Source organism: Cyanistes caeruleus, chromosome 2 (assembly GCF_971803275.1).
Source record: "Cyanistes caeruleus chromosome 2, bCyaCae1.hap1.1, whole genome shotgun sequence".
In the NCBI taxonomy this organism is placed as follows: domain Eukaryota; kingdom Metazoa; phylum Chordata; class Aves; order Passeriformes; family Paridae; genus Cyanistes; species Cyanistes caeruleus.
In genome coordinates this window covers 16,149,034-16,161,629 of record NC_141702.1, presented here as the reverse complement: position 1 = coordinate 16,161,629, position 12,596 = coordinate 16,149,034, and the positions used below count along the sequence as shown (strand labels likewise).

At 40.0% G+C, this 12,596-nt stretch overlaps 1 long non-coding RNA gene across 1 annotated transcript in view; it reads right to left on the bottom strand.

Annotated features, from left to right (window-relative positions):
* Positions 1–12,596, bottom strand: part of LOC111925932 (uncharacterized) — a 215,878-nt gene that overhangs the window by 17,883 nt on the left and 185,399 nt on the right. Inside the window, exons 6-8 of the long non-coding RNA XR_015282770.1 lie at positions 9,578–9,703; positions 8,221–8,259; positions 6,249–6,385 (exon numbers count right to left, since the gene is read on the bottom strand). This is a non-coding gene — a long non-coding RNA (uncharacterized LOC111925932). The remainder of the gene's footprint in view (positions 1–6,248; positions 6,386–8,220; positions 8,260–9,577; positions 9,704–12,596) is intronic.

Here is a 12,596-nt window from a genome sequence, read left to right as displayed (position 1 = left end):
TTGCCAGGCACAGTATTTCATATAATAAATATTTCTTTTCACATTGATATGAGAGAGACAAGTCCAGAAGTCCAGAAATATTGATGACATCTGGGGAGGAAGTACTTCTTACTCCATACCTGAACACTGCTACTGACCTTCCCTCTGGCCCTGCATCCTTTGAACTACTCTGAATTGTTTGTCAAAATCACAAACAAGAAACAAATCAATTACACTCTTAGAGCATAAAGTTCTGAGCCCTGATTACATATGCATGAGGAATATTTACTTTTTAATCAGGGTTGACTGTGGGGTGTGGAGGTAAGGCTATTTTGAAGATTAATTAGTTAATATTTGTACATTGCTTTGAAGATGCAAGATACTAAGTATTTTTATGGCACCCAGCTAATGTCCTTAACTCTTTCAGCAGATGTCAAGGCCTTGAAAAGTGGTTTCTATAAAAACATCTGAGTTGTTTTTATATAAGCCTTTGGAGGCTGTATCGATAAAGTGCAAAGACAGAATTTTCAGGTTTGGTCCCAAACCCTCTTCCATTTGTGCCAAATCCTGCCAGCAAATGATACATTTTGAAAACATCAGTAGAAAAGGCAGGTGGTGGGATAACATACACTTTTACATCCTTCTGATTCAGCATTTTGGCTTAACAAAGATGAGTGGCTTACATGTTACAAATGTGGTGTATCTGTTCTCGTGACAGCCCACTGAAGAAAACTATGAGCTTCCATGTTCATTTTGCAGATTAAGTGTTCTGAAAACCTTAGGTTTTTGAAAATTTGGGCCTTCCTCCTATCCAGGTGGCTAAATCCCACAGTGGGATTTAGGTGCATAAGTGTTTTCTGGATCTCAGTCTGTGTGAATTGCACAAGGTCAAGCACAGATCATACCTTTACTGTAAAGGGAGAAAAGAGTTCCAGAGTGCTCTAACCACAGCTTCATTCCTCCTTTCCTATAACAAACAGATGAGCTCCCATGTTTTGCATTAGGACAGTCATTTTAAAATAAGAGTTAAGGAGTTTAGCTTCATTTAGTCTCATCAAAAGTCAAATCCATGCTGAGGAGCTGAGGTCATGAGAAGACACAAACACAATCCCTTTCTTAGGCAAGCACAGAATGTAAAATCACAGGGGATATTCAAACCTTGGGATGTACCAACTGCATCCCTTTTGTATACCACACAGCAGCTGGCCAGAGCACAGCATCAAACCCCAGGAGGAAAATGGCTATTCTGACAGCCACAATACTGGTGTGCATCTGCCACTGTGAGAAGGGGAGATTATGAAAGCAGGAAAAACAATAAAAGTGGCACACACTGGTGCCAGTCTGATATTCCAAGATCCATCCTCACGAAAGTTAAGAGGCCTCTTGGCATATGGCTTCAGCTGAGACCCTGGGTAAAATAAAACCCCAAGGTCTCTATCTGAAAATACAAATGACAACTAAAGAGAAATTTCTGGAGGAGAGAGAACGGAGTGAGCCACCATGCATGTAACTGGCATTTAAAATCAGAAAACAAATGGAAATCTTGTTATCATCAATTATGACAAAATATAATGTCACGTAAAAGCTCAAAAATGTAAGAGACAAGGTCCTTTGACTAAATATGCTCTAGCTGCATCCAGCACAAATTACACAGGCTGGAAAACTAAGCAGATTCTTACAGGATCAGGTATTATGTGAAGTGTTCAGGATTTGGGTTAATGAATAGTGTTCTCCAGATGTTCCATCATTGTTCCAGAGTGGGAGGAAAACTGGCTGCAGACCAAATCAAATTTTTATACTCCTCTTAGATAGTGCCAGACACTAAGATTTCACCAATATAACATCTGAGGCACAGAGACAACGCACCATGGTTGGATAACTCTATATTCAATCCATTTCGCTGAAGACAGGACAAATAAACTAAGAATCAGAACATTCAATGAGTCATATCAAAGGTATAAATTGAAAGTCAACACTTGTACTGCATATAATCTAGCTGAAAAAGAATTTATAGTCTGGAATTTCCCATTTAAACACTGCTGCTGCATCTTGCAGATATAATCCAAATGCTAGCTTTAAGCACTGCCAATCCTTCTGAGTTGGGTTTTCTGCTTACTTTATAATGTCTTTAGGATGCCCATCCTTCTCCAGAGTAACGGAGAGTTTGAAAAAATAAATTAATTCCTAAAAATGCCTAGTTTGCTTAGAAAAAGTGTACCAGTTAGTGTTTACTAAGGAGCTAAGATCAGCTTAATTTTTTAAACATTTCATTCTTTCTTTGTTAACAGAGTTAAACAAGAAAGTTTCTGGAATATGCAGAAACAGAGATCACTAGAGACAAAAAACAGCAGTCAGCATAACACTAGAAATGCCTAAGAGGTGATGACAGGAATAAAGCGTCAGCATCTACATTGGCCAACCCACCACAAGATATAAACCAAGATTTTCAAAAAATACACAGAAATTAATAATCATTTGCAAGTGTATTTTGAGTGCATAGATGATTCACGTGCTGAGCAATAGGAAAACTGATGCCAGGGAAAAGGGTGCACTTGGGCAATGAGTTTCAGTTTTGAGGCTTAAAAGCAGACTGGATGAGTTCTGAGACTGAAAAGCTAAGATCCAGTTCAGTTACACTAATCTGATTTGGTCCACACTTGTGCTTAAACTGATCATTTAGCCTAAAGGATTGAAGTGGGGGGGGGGGCAGTGTGTGTGTGTGTGTGTGTGTGTGTGTGTGTGTGTGTGTCTACATGTCTGCTTGCTTCTGGGAACACATCCATAAGACCTAAACACCTGCACAGATGTTTTTTACACCCTCTGAAATCAGGTCAGCAGTGAACATTCACTGGGCATGAAACAACATTAAACTATAAAACATTCCCTGCCTGGTCTGGTGAGAATTTCAGTTTTGTGGCACAAGCAAGTATCTGGGAGATATACTGTAGATATACTCACTATGAGTATTTGATGTGCTGCTTCATAGGTGGGTGGCCTTTCTCTACTGGCACACATCTGGGGGTCGTACAACAGAAGATAAAACAAAAAAGGAAGAAGACTCCATTGGACTGCTGCCCAAGAATAGATCCTGGCTGTGATCCTCTTAAAGCCCAAGGGATGCACCAGGGGTGCAGTAAAAACTTCTTTGGCTTCAGGGACAGAACAGAACCTGGAGGCAGGAAGCTGCTGCACCATGGTGGATAGGGAGATGAGACAGGAGGTGTGGGACAGCTGACTGAACACCATGCATGGAGCACATACCAAACTTAGCTTGTGCTAAGCCTAGGGCTGCATCTTCTCTGGATTCAGCAACAACCTGCATCAGGACAGTAAGAACTAAAATATTGTCACACCATTGAGAATTCGTGGAAATGTATCTTGTTTGAGTACCTCAACACTGAAATTCACTCATAACATAGTGCTTAGATGATATTCCCTTATAAACCAAATCTAACCAAACAAAACAAAATAAAACCAATTTAAAGAAACACACCCAAAATTTTTAAACTTTAAGGAGACCGAGAAATTCTCACCTTTCACTTCTCCAGTTGCAGAAACATGTCATGTAAGTGAAACAGTATTGACTGTTTCCTAAAAGGAAAGATCATTTGCATAATACAAAGTAAGAGTTTCAGAAAGCCTATTTTTATGTGAGTAACAATGCAGTAATGTAGCAAGATGATAAAGAAGGTGCTGTAGGCTTAGAAACTCAGACTCCAGGTCTTGTTGACCTGTAGGTGAAAGATTTGAACTGTATGTTTTCATCTGGGGAATATCTTACATTTTAAACATAAAGCATGTTCTCTTCTGCCTTCATTTGCCTAAACAGATCTTGAATTTCCATTCAGCTCTAGCTTGTTGGTTTATTTCTTTTATAAGTAATTATTTACAAATTAGACTTCTTGAGAGTAAACTATCTGAGGACTTACACTCCCCTCTCTTCAAATATATGTGATAGGTCTAATTATTTTTCTGTAAAACTACAACCAACATTCTAAATAATGACAATCATTAGAAAACATTAGGGTCTGTCACTTGTAATCTTTGCCAACTGCTGATAACATTTTATTACTGCTTAGAAAGGTTGATTAAAGCTTGTAATAGATTTAGCGAGGGTGAAAGATTAACAAAAAGGTATTTATGATAGAAACACTAAAACATAAAATGTTCTCAGTAAACACTTGAAAAAAAACATCCCTGTGACATTTATAGAGATTGCTCAAGATAGTTTTTCATCTGCACAATGAAACCGATTACAAGTTCCTACACGCTAGGGGAAAAAAAAAAAAGACATAAAGGGAGAGGAGCACATTACCTTTGCATGTCTCGTGTCAAAGCGAATGAGAAAGTGTTCTTCAAAAATAAACCCCTGAAGGAGCTCCTGGGAGTGCTCTTTGACCATTTGGACAGGCTCCTTTGAAACTACAGCAATGAAAATTAAAACCAGGCTGGATAAGAAGGTAGTGTCTAAGGGGTACATCTTTAAGCCTGGCCTTGGCCTCAGCCCAGCCCCGCACCCCAGCATGGGGCAGCAGACCCTGGTAGGGCTGGGCACTGCAGAGCACAGCAACTGAACACAGCCTGACTGGCACTCTGTGACAGGCTGGCAAGATGGACAGCCAGGTTTTCCCCCTGCTCATCATTCACTGGGAGAACCTCCTGCCAACAACAGCTCAGCACGTTTCAGTATGGAGAGGTTACTAAGGATGGAGAGAATCGCAAGAGCATTTGGAAGTAACCACATCCCTCACCAGCACTGATCTGCTGAGAGATCCCATCACCCTCTGGAGATGCTGACCTTGCAGTGCACAGCAAAGACTGAGTGCTGGTGCCTCAGGTGAGAACATGCATTCCTGTGGCATACTGCTGTCTCCCTCAAACATCTGGTCATTTAGCCAGTCATAGGGGCTACTTGCACTCACTAATTCAGTGGACAGCAGGATCAGCTTGCTCCTCTCTTCAGAACAGCCTCTGCTGAGGTCAGTGTGAAGGACCTGATGCAGGTGAGAAGCAAGGATCCAAACTCAGCAGTTACAACCCCAAGCTGAGGATGTGAATGCTTGAGAGCATTCAGATGAGAGATTCAGCTCAGTCCTGACTTTCTGCTGCCTGCTCTACCCCTCTCTATGTCCCTAGCCAAGGAGATGGAGCAGGAGGGTTCATCTGGTTTCCACAAGCCTGTGGCTCACCTTTGTGAAATAAACAGAGGTCCCTTCCGATAAGATGGAGTCACAGCATGCTGAGCAGGACAAGATACCAGAAATGACATTGGGAGGACTAACTGGTCCAGACTACCTACCTTAAGGCAACAGAGCAGGACTAGATGACCTGGCAAGGTCTTTCTGACCTGATTCTGTAACACTCTCCACAAATAGTCTTCTGGTTTTTTTAAAACAACGGACCAATATTTAACAGCACTCCACAAATGACTGACACCACAAAAATCATTTACCAGGAATAAACGACCAGCCAGATCACAGACAAAACCAAACATATTTAAAAATAAAAACAATTTCTGTGCTATGCATGCCTTGACACATCTATAGCCAAATATACATTCACAGTCTGCAAACACATTAATGTGTAGCCACATTCACATCAGAGAGGTCAAACTGTGGTGAAGCAGAATGAGCTTGTGGTTAATCTGAGCAGAGAGCCACTGTCTGCAGCCTGTGAAAATGTTAGTACATTAAAGCACTGCAAAGTGGATGATAGATTATAGAACCAAGTTAACCTGCCCCAAACCATTCCTCAAATGCACCACACAGGCAATACTCATTTCAGGGATGACTCACAGCTTTCATGTTGAAAAGTGGAAAATTATTTTTAATGTCAAGTGATGGTCAAAGCTAAGGTTGTTAGTTGTACCAGAAGCTGTAAACCCAAACCTGCCTCAGGTTTAACTGTATCCTCCTGTGCCACAGCCAACATATTGTTCAAATACAACTTCTGAGATTAGGTTATGTAGTGGCACTTTTTTCCCTCATTCTTTCATACACTGGAAATGAATAAAGCCTTGACAAAAATATTTCCAGGCTATATAAAGATACACAAAGAGTAATAAATGTAAACAAAAATCTCATGTTTATGTGTTGATGTAGTGAGTCAGAATAAACATGACAGCTTTACCTGAGAAGTTAGAGTCTGAAAACAAACATCTTATGTTTGGCAACAGGCACAGAAGATTTTTAAAAGAAACACCAAAAATAAACTTAGCAACATACTTTACAACTCCCACAGGTAAGCCTCATTCACCCAGGCAGACTCACCAAAGACAAGAAAAAGGCAGAATCCTGTAATGCTGGGTGCTGAGCATCCCTCAGGCCCTGTATTCCACATACTGCATTTATCCCACATAGCTGCCACTTGAAACCTGTCCCTGCAGGGCTTGACAGCAATCATTGTCCTGAAAACAATAACAAATTTGAAGTTCAGCAAAGGCTAGCATAGTGAACTAAACCCACAGAGCCCTCATAGGAAAGAAAGAGACTGGGATATGTACAGTTATTTATTTCCAGCTTTTATACACTGGACATCAGCTCAGGCAGGATGTGACATACAACACTATGGTAAGGACTTGAACCTCATCAGGGAGGGCTGTTAGCCTCTTCTATCTCTTTGGTAATTCTGTTCTGACCTCTGTGACACCTGAATTCCTTATATATGATCCAGAAAGATGATTTTCTACCAGGGGAACAAGGAAGACAAGGGGATTGTGAAAGACACTGCTAACCCTGGATTGTGATAATGGAAAGTTAATTCCACATAGTCTAAACCATTTTGGAGTAGACAATGGGCAGAGTACTTCCACCTGGCAGAAATTCCAGTTTGACTGTGACAAACCATGGAAGAAATAGGGGAAATTTTGAAAGCTGGGTATTATGAGTAACATACCTTTAATCAAAGAATAGATAAAAGATCAGAAATCCCATGAAAGCCACAAAAACTTCCATACTGTCAGTGTCTGAACAAAGCTAAATATCCTGAATTGTAGTTCATCAGATGCAAAAGCATAGGATTAGCAGAGAAATCTGGGTAGGTTAGATTTAGTAGGATGTCTGGCCCCAATCTCAGATAGAAGCAATATTTCACTTTTTACCTCCCATTTAGAAAGTACCACAACACAAATTCACATAAAAAACATTGGTTTTTTGTCTGTGTCTGCTTGATTCAATAAAACTATAATGGCAAAGTATTTCCCCCTTACATTTAAAACCAAAGGTTAGCAAGCCAGAGGTTAAACCACGAGTTTTTTAATCAAGACTCTTTGCTCTTGAGTGGCAAAGCACAGTTTTTTTTCTAGCTTGGGACACAGCTACATAGGCAGAACTATGGCTTGTACTAACCACAGCCAGAGAAATTGCATCCTGTCTCTTTTTTTTTTTTTCATTAGTACAGTCATTTTATGAAAATATGCTGAAATAAATACATTTAAGAAGCAACAGAATAATTGCCCTTCCCAGGGCTGTGAACTCTAATTTTTGCCTCTTCTACTGTAGTATCATTTCTTACACCTCAAGTATCACACATTCACACATTCATTAATGGTGTTTCAAGCTGAGGAAAGGGGAGTTATAACATGGTTCCCTGTGTGTTATATCTGGTGGGTTTTATTAGAAAATAAACCCACTCTCTGACTCTTGTGTGTTATACCTGGTGTTTTTTGTTAGAAAGCAAGTTAAACCTTAATTCTCCAAATTTACTGCTAAATGACCAGGACATATTTTTTATCCTTCACTGAGTTCAGTTTGGCATCTTCTGAGGTCAGTGAGAGTTTTTTCACTGAATGTTGAAATACATCATAATGAATCAATAATTTTCCACAATTGTTTGATAGATGGAACCTCTGTTTTGTTCCACAGATATTAAGAGAATTTTCTGCTATGTTACTCACTCATTTTTTCCTATTGCCCTGCGTAGACACTCTCTGCTTGTATCCAGATTTCCAGCAGGTTTTTGGGTTTTTTTTGTTTTAATGAAAATGATCATTCTTCTAGAGAGGTTTCCTTTCTCTTGGTGGCATCTTAGCTGTTGACAAAGTCAGTGGTCTTTGAGGAGTCAGGGCTCCACACATGCTACCCTTAGGGTGGGAATAAGCTTCCTAGAAGGAATCACTACTAGAGGTGATGGGACAAGCCCTGGATGGCAAAACTCTTTCATTCCCAGCCTAGGGAGTCCCCTGCTACTTCTGGGCCCATTCCCTATTGTGTCCTTGCAGCATCATCTCTCAGTATTACTCACCATTAAACTTCTTCCACTTCTGCTTGAAATGCCAAAAAGCTGAAAAAGAATTGGTGACCCTATTACATTTTATGAGGAAAAATCATTTAATTTGAAACAATCCCTTGTTTCTTGAAACTTTCTTTCTCTAAGTTCTTTCAATTTAATGAGTTAAGAGTACGTAACTTTAGTTCCCGGCCTTGAAAGAAATCTGATCCATCATCAGAAATTTTATCTATCTCCCTCTTGCAGACACATAGTACAGAAACATATTGGTCAGAAAAGAACAGAAGAATGCATATGCCTATCAAATATGCTCAGGCTTGCAGGAGTTACCAAATATCTTGCTATATACAAGAGGCAGAGCTCTTCAAGTAAAGCTAGAGCATGTCAACTGTTTTTTCTGTGCTCCCCCAAAGCCCTGGAAAGGAACACAAAACTTGAGGTTAAATGCCCTTTTTGTCCCTCTGTGTGTGCACAAGACCCCCCTGCCTTGTGCTGATCAACAAAATATTTTACATTAGTATAGTTTTCCTGCTTTAATAGCTGCTTTTCTGTCCCACAGTATGCATAGTTGGCAATTTCCGTTGATATGGGAGATCATGAGGACTTAGATGTTACTACATTGTGCCCATATTCCAGTTTTCAGAATAGGTTTTTTATGCTAGCCAACATTAGAAATCATCCTCAGCACAAGCCAAGTCAAAAGCAAGGAAAAATACTTATTTATAAAATCCAAAATAAGCAACAGAGTTGTAGAGATTTTTAACATATGGCTTGCAAAAGGAAAGAAAACTTTCTCTAAAATCAAGTCCAAGAGGCCCCACCATCATCTCTTTCCTTCTTGTCTCACTTTGCATCTAACTGCCAAACAAGATCTAAGCCACATCTGACCCACGGGGACAGTGTCTCAGAGCTGGTGTACACCCTCCACTACAAATATATATTTGCAGAAGGGACCTCACAGCCAAGGAAGAAGGTTAACTTAAAACCCTGTACTCCTTCTTGGAGTTTTGCATGAAGGTTCATTCAAATTCATCTCCCCTCCTTCATTCAGGTGTTGGCTTCAATGTCATCTCCCTGGATTATTTACTGGCCTAACATTTTCAAATGCAAATTTCCCTTCAATAGGCCAGGTGCAAATATCTCTTATCCTTTACTGAGCTATCAATAAATCATTAATCCACAGAGGAGCAAAACACTCCTACTTATCAAGACAAATCTCAGTGTGAAGCTTTTCCAGGCTCCAAATTTCTTATTTCAAATCTGCATATAGATAGACAATCACAGCTGATGCTAACATTAAAGCATGATCTGTGCTTTTGGGGTAGAGGTCTGTGGGATGATTAATGCACTCCAGCTTCTCCCTGAACATTACCTTGAGCCCCATGTGACATGGCCACCAGGCCTGGAGGAAAAGCAGAAAGAGTCCTTGCTGTCAAGTGTGAGAAGGACAAGTGTTGGACAGTTTTCAGGATATTTAGGCTACAGAAATCCATGGCACCTGCAAGAGAGGATTTAAATAGATGTATTCTTCCAGTAGATTCTGACATATATTTATAATACAACATGAATAAAGGGGGGAAAGCCAGAGCAGAATCTAAGCCTAAGAATGTCTTAAGCCTCGGCAACTCCAAGTCACCTTATAAAAAATACCAGAGAGTCAGATGGGACACTGACTTTCAGGCAACCCTTGGACACCCAGGGAGCACAGCTCCTGCCTGAAGCTGACCCAGAGCAGGTGTACTGAGTATCAAAAAGCAAACCCCGCTCAGCTGTGCCTGCATCAGCACCTCAGCCCCCACACATCAGCCAGCCCGCTCCAGAGACCAGTCATCTGAAACCAGACCCTGCACCAAGGCCTGCTGAATGTGGAGCTGTGGTGCTGAGTCACCCTGTTTGGGGCTGCCCCCACATTTAAAAACATTTTGGTTATTGATCTAAAGATTCATGACTCACAGGCTCAATATAGTGCTGGGTTTAAAAGACTGCTTTGTTCTTGGAAGTGACACATATGGTCTCCTCAGGGCAGCCACCCTCCTCTGCGACACCTGCTTCCGCAGAAGAAACTCCACAAGGAGTTGAAGAGATGCACAAAAATTAAGTTACAGGGGAAGTGGGCTGTACAGCAATTACTCCATGCATACACTCTTTTCTAGTCTGCAAGGCTTGGATGTGGCAACCTTATCCATTCTGTGGTGCATCAGAGAGGATTACCATAATGTCTCTTCTCTCTTCCCAGGAGATGAAACTGAGATCTCCAGGACCATAAGGGATCATTCACTATGTGAAACTGTCTAACTGAACAGCTTTAAGCCAAAAGAAGAAATCAAATTGGACTCTATACACCTTGACCTAAAGAAGCACTCTCTAAAGCCACAGAAATAACTAGGGGCCAAACTTCAAGGATCTCATCAAATTCATACATGGAAGCAGCTGCTAGTGACCTTGTTGGTGCTCAGTCATGTTCAGAAAATACAAGAGCATACTCTTTCATTGTGCTCTAGCATACTTTCTTTGCCTGGGGAAATTCATTTTGAATGTGTGATGTCTCTTTGAATTAAATGGCACAAGTTTTGTAATCAAGCACTGTTGAGCCAACAGAAGGACAAGGAATTATGGTATTTTAGTGTGGAATACACAAAAAAAGCCAAAAAAAATGGCCCAATATGCTGTAAAAGACCATAATACTTGCATTCATTCATACAAAAATTAAGTATATAATCACATGATGAGCAAAGGACTTCATATGATGGTATACAAATTTAAAACACATACAACCCTATTTAAATAAACTGCACACTCTGCTAGATTCCAAAAAAGATGAAGTTACAGTAATTGTCACTTTCAGTTTTATATAATTTTCCAAATAAAAATGTGAGAGTTGCCATTAACTAGTACTGACAATGCACATACAGTACACACATTTGTCAATTTCATTAACCTTCCAAATTAGGTATTCACGGGGAGCTAATGGCAGCATAACACATCATTACAATATTCAATGCAATTTCATGGATATTATGTATAGGGAGAAATTTTAGGCTCTCTTGTTCTTACAGCTGTTAGAAAATATTATACTTTGCAAATATCACATTAGTGATCGGCAAATGCTAAATAGCAAAATCTGAATAGCTTGAATTATGTCCCACTCTCCCGCCTCTCCTCATCGGGAATTGGGGTTGCCTCTATTTGTGTCATATTTGGCTGTAAGTGCAAATCATCTGCCTGGACTTTCTACCCTCCTCACCATTGCTAATACAGCTTCCACAGCCCAAATTAGGATCCACGAGATTTGCTCTTAATTTATCCATTAACTTTCTTAATGACCTTGGGCAAATCACTTAATTTCTTGCATCTGCAACAATTTCTTCTTAACAGGGCCCAGTGCAGATAAAATCTATTACAGACCATAAAGGTCTGAGGTACTGGTGGAAGGGTTAATTTCCTCCTCATAACTCTTAAGGGAGTTTTACTGTAATGGGAAGAGGATGTCTTCCAGCTGGAAATGAGAGTGGGAAGGCACTGGATATGAGAAGTAGAATGTGGGTAGGTATGGAAATAAGAAGAAAACAGTAGATACTTTGAATTATCTAAATTAAGGTTTATTTGGTGGTGAGCTGGGAGAAGGCGACTGCCTCTTCAGAAGAGAAGCAAAATGGAAAGGATCTTAAATAAAAGGAGTATTCTTAGGAAGTCAGAACGTGCAGGGAAGTAACTTTGTGGTGCACAAAATGGAGAGATGGGTCATAGGACTGTGCTTCTCAAAAAATAACATGTTCTTACCATCAGCAAAGGAATATGAAAGGAAAAGATTGTCCTGCAAGGCCAAAAGTGAACATGAATTACAAAAAACAGATTTTTCAACTTTGATGCACTTTAAACAATTTTCTTTTCTAGACCTCTTTGAATTCCTCAAACCAGTCATATTTGAATAAAGTCAGCAGGACTGAACCTCACGGAAATTGCTCTAGCTTGAGCAGAAAATATTTGATTCTAAGACTTTTTCCTCTTTTGAATTAGAAGTGTTTAGAAAACAAAGCATAGGAAATTCTCAATATTTTTCCTTATGATCAGCATTAAAAGGTTTAAAAAATAAAAACCATCCACAGTTATGGCAAAATAAACAAATTCCCATGGAAGCCATCCCCTAATGAAATGGTCAAGGTTACCCAAAGCAATTTAATTGAGATTTGCCTTCCTGCTTGATGCTGTTTCCCCTGCAGGCCCTACATAGAGATCAATATGAGACCTGTTTACCTTGTCAAACAGGTCTAGAGCTAAATGCCCCTGCAGAATTCCTTACCAAAGGAAAGTGGAGTTCTCCATAGGTGGAAGCATGGTGGGCAGCACCAGCACAGTGCTTCTAACCCAGTTCACTATGTTGAATCTTAAAA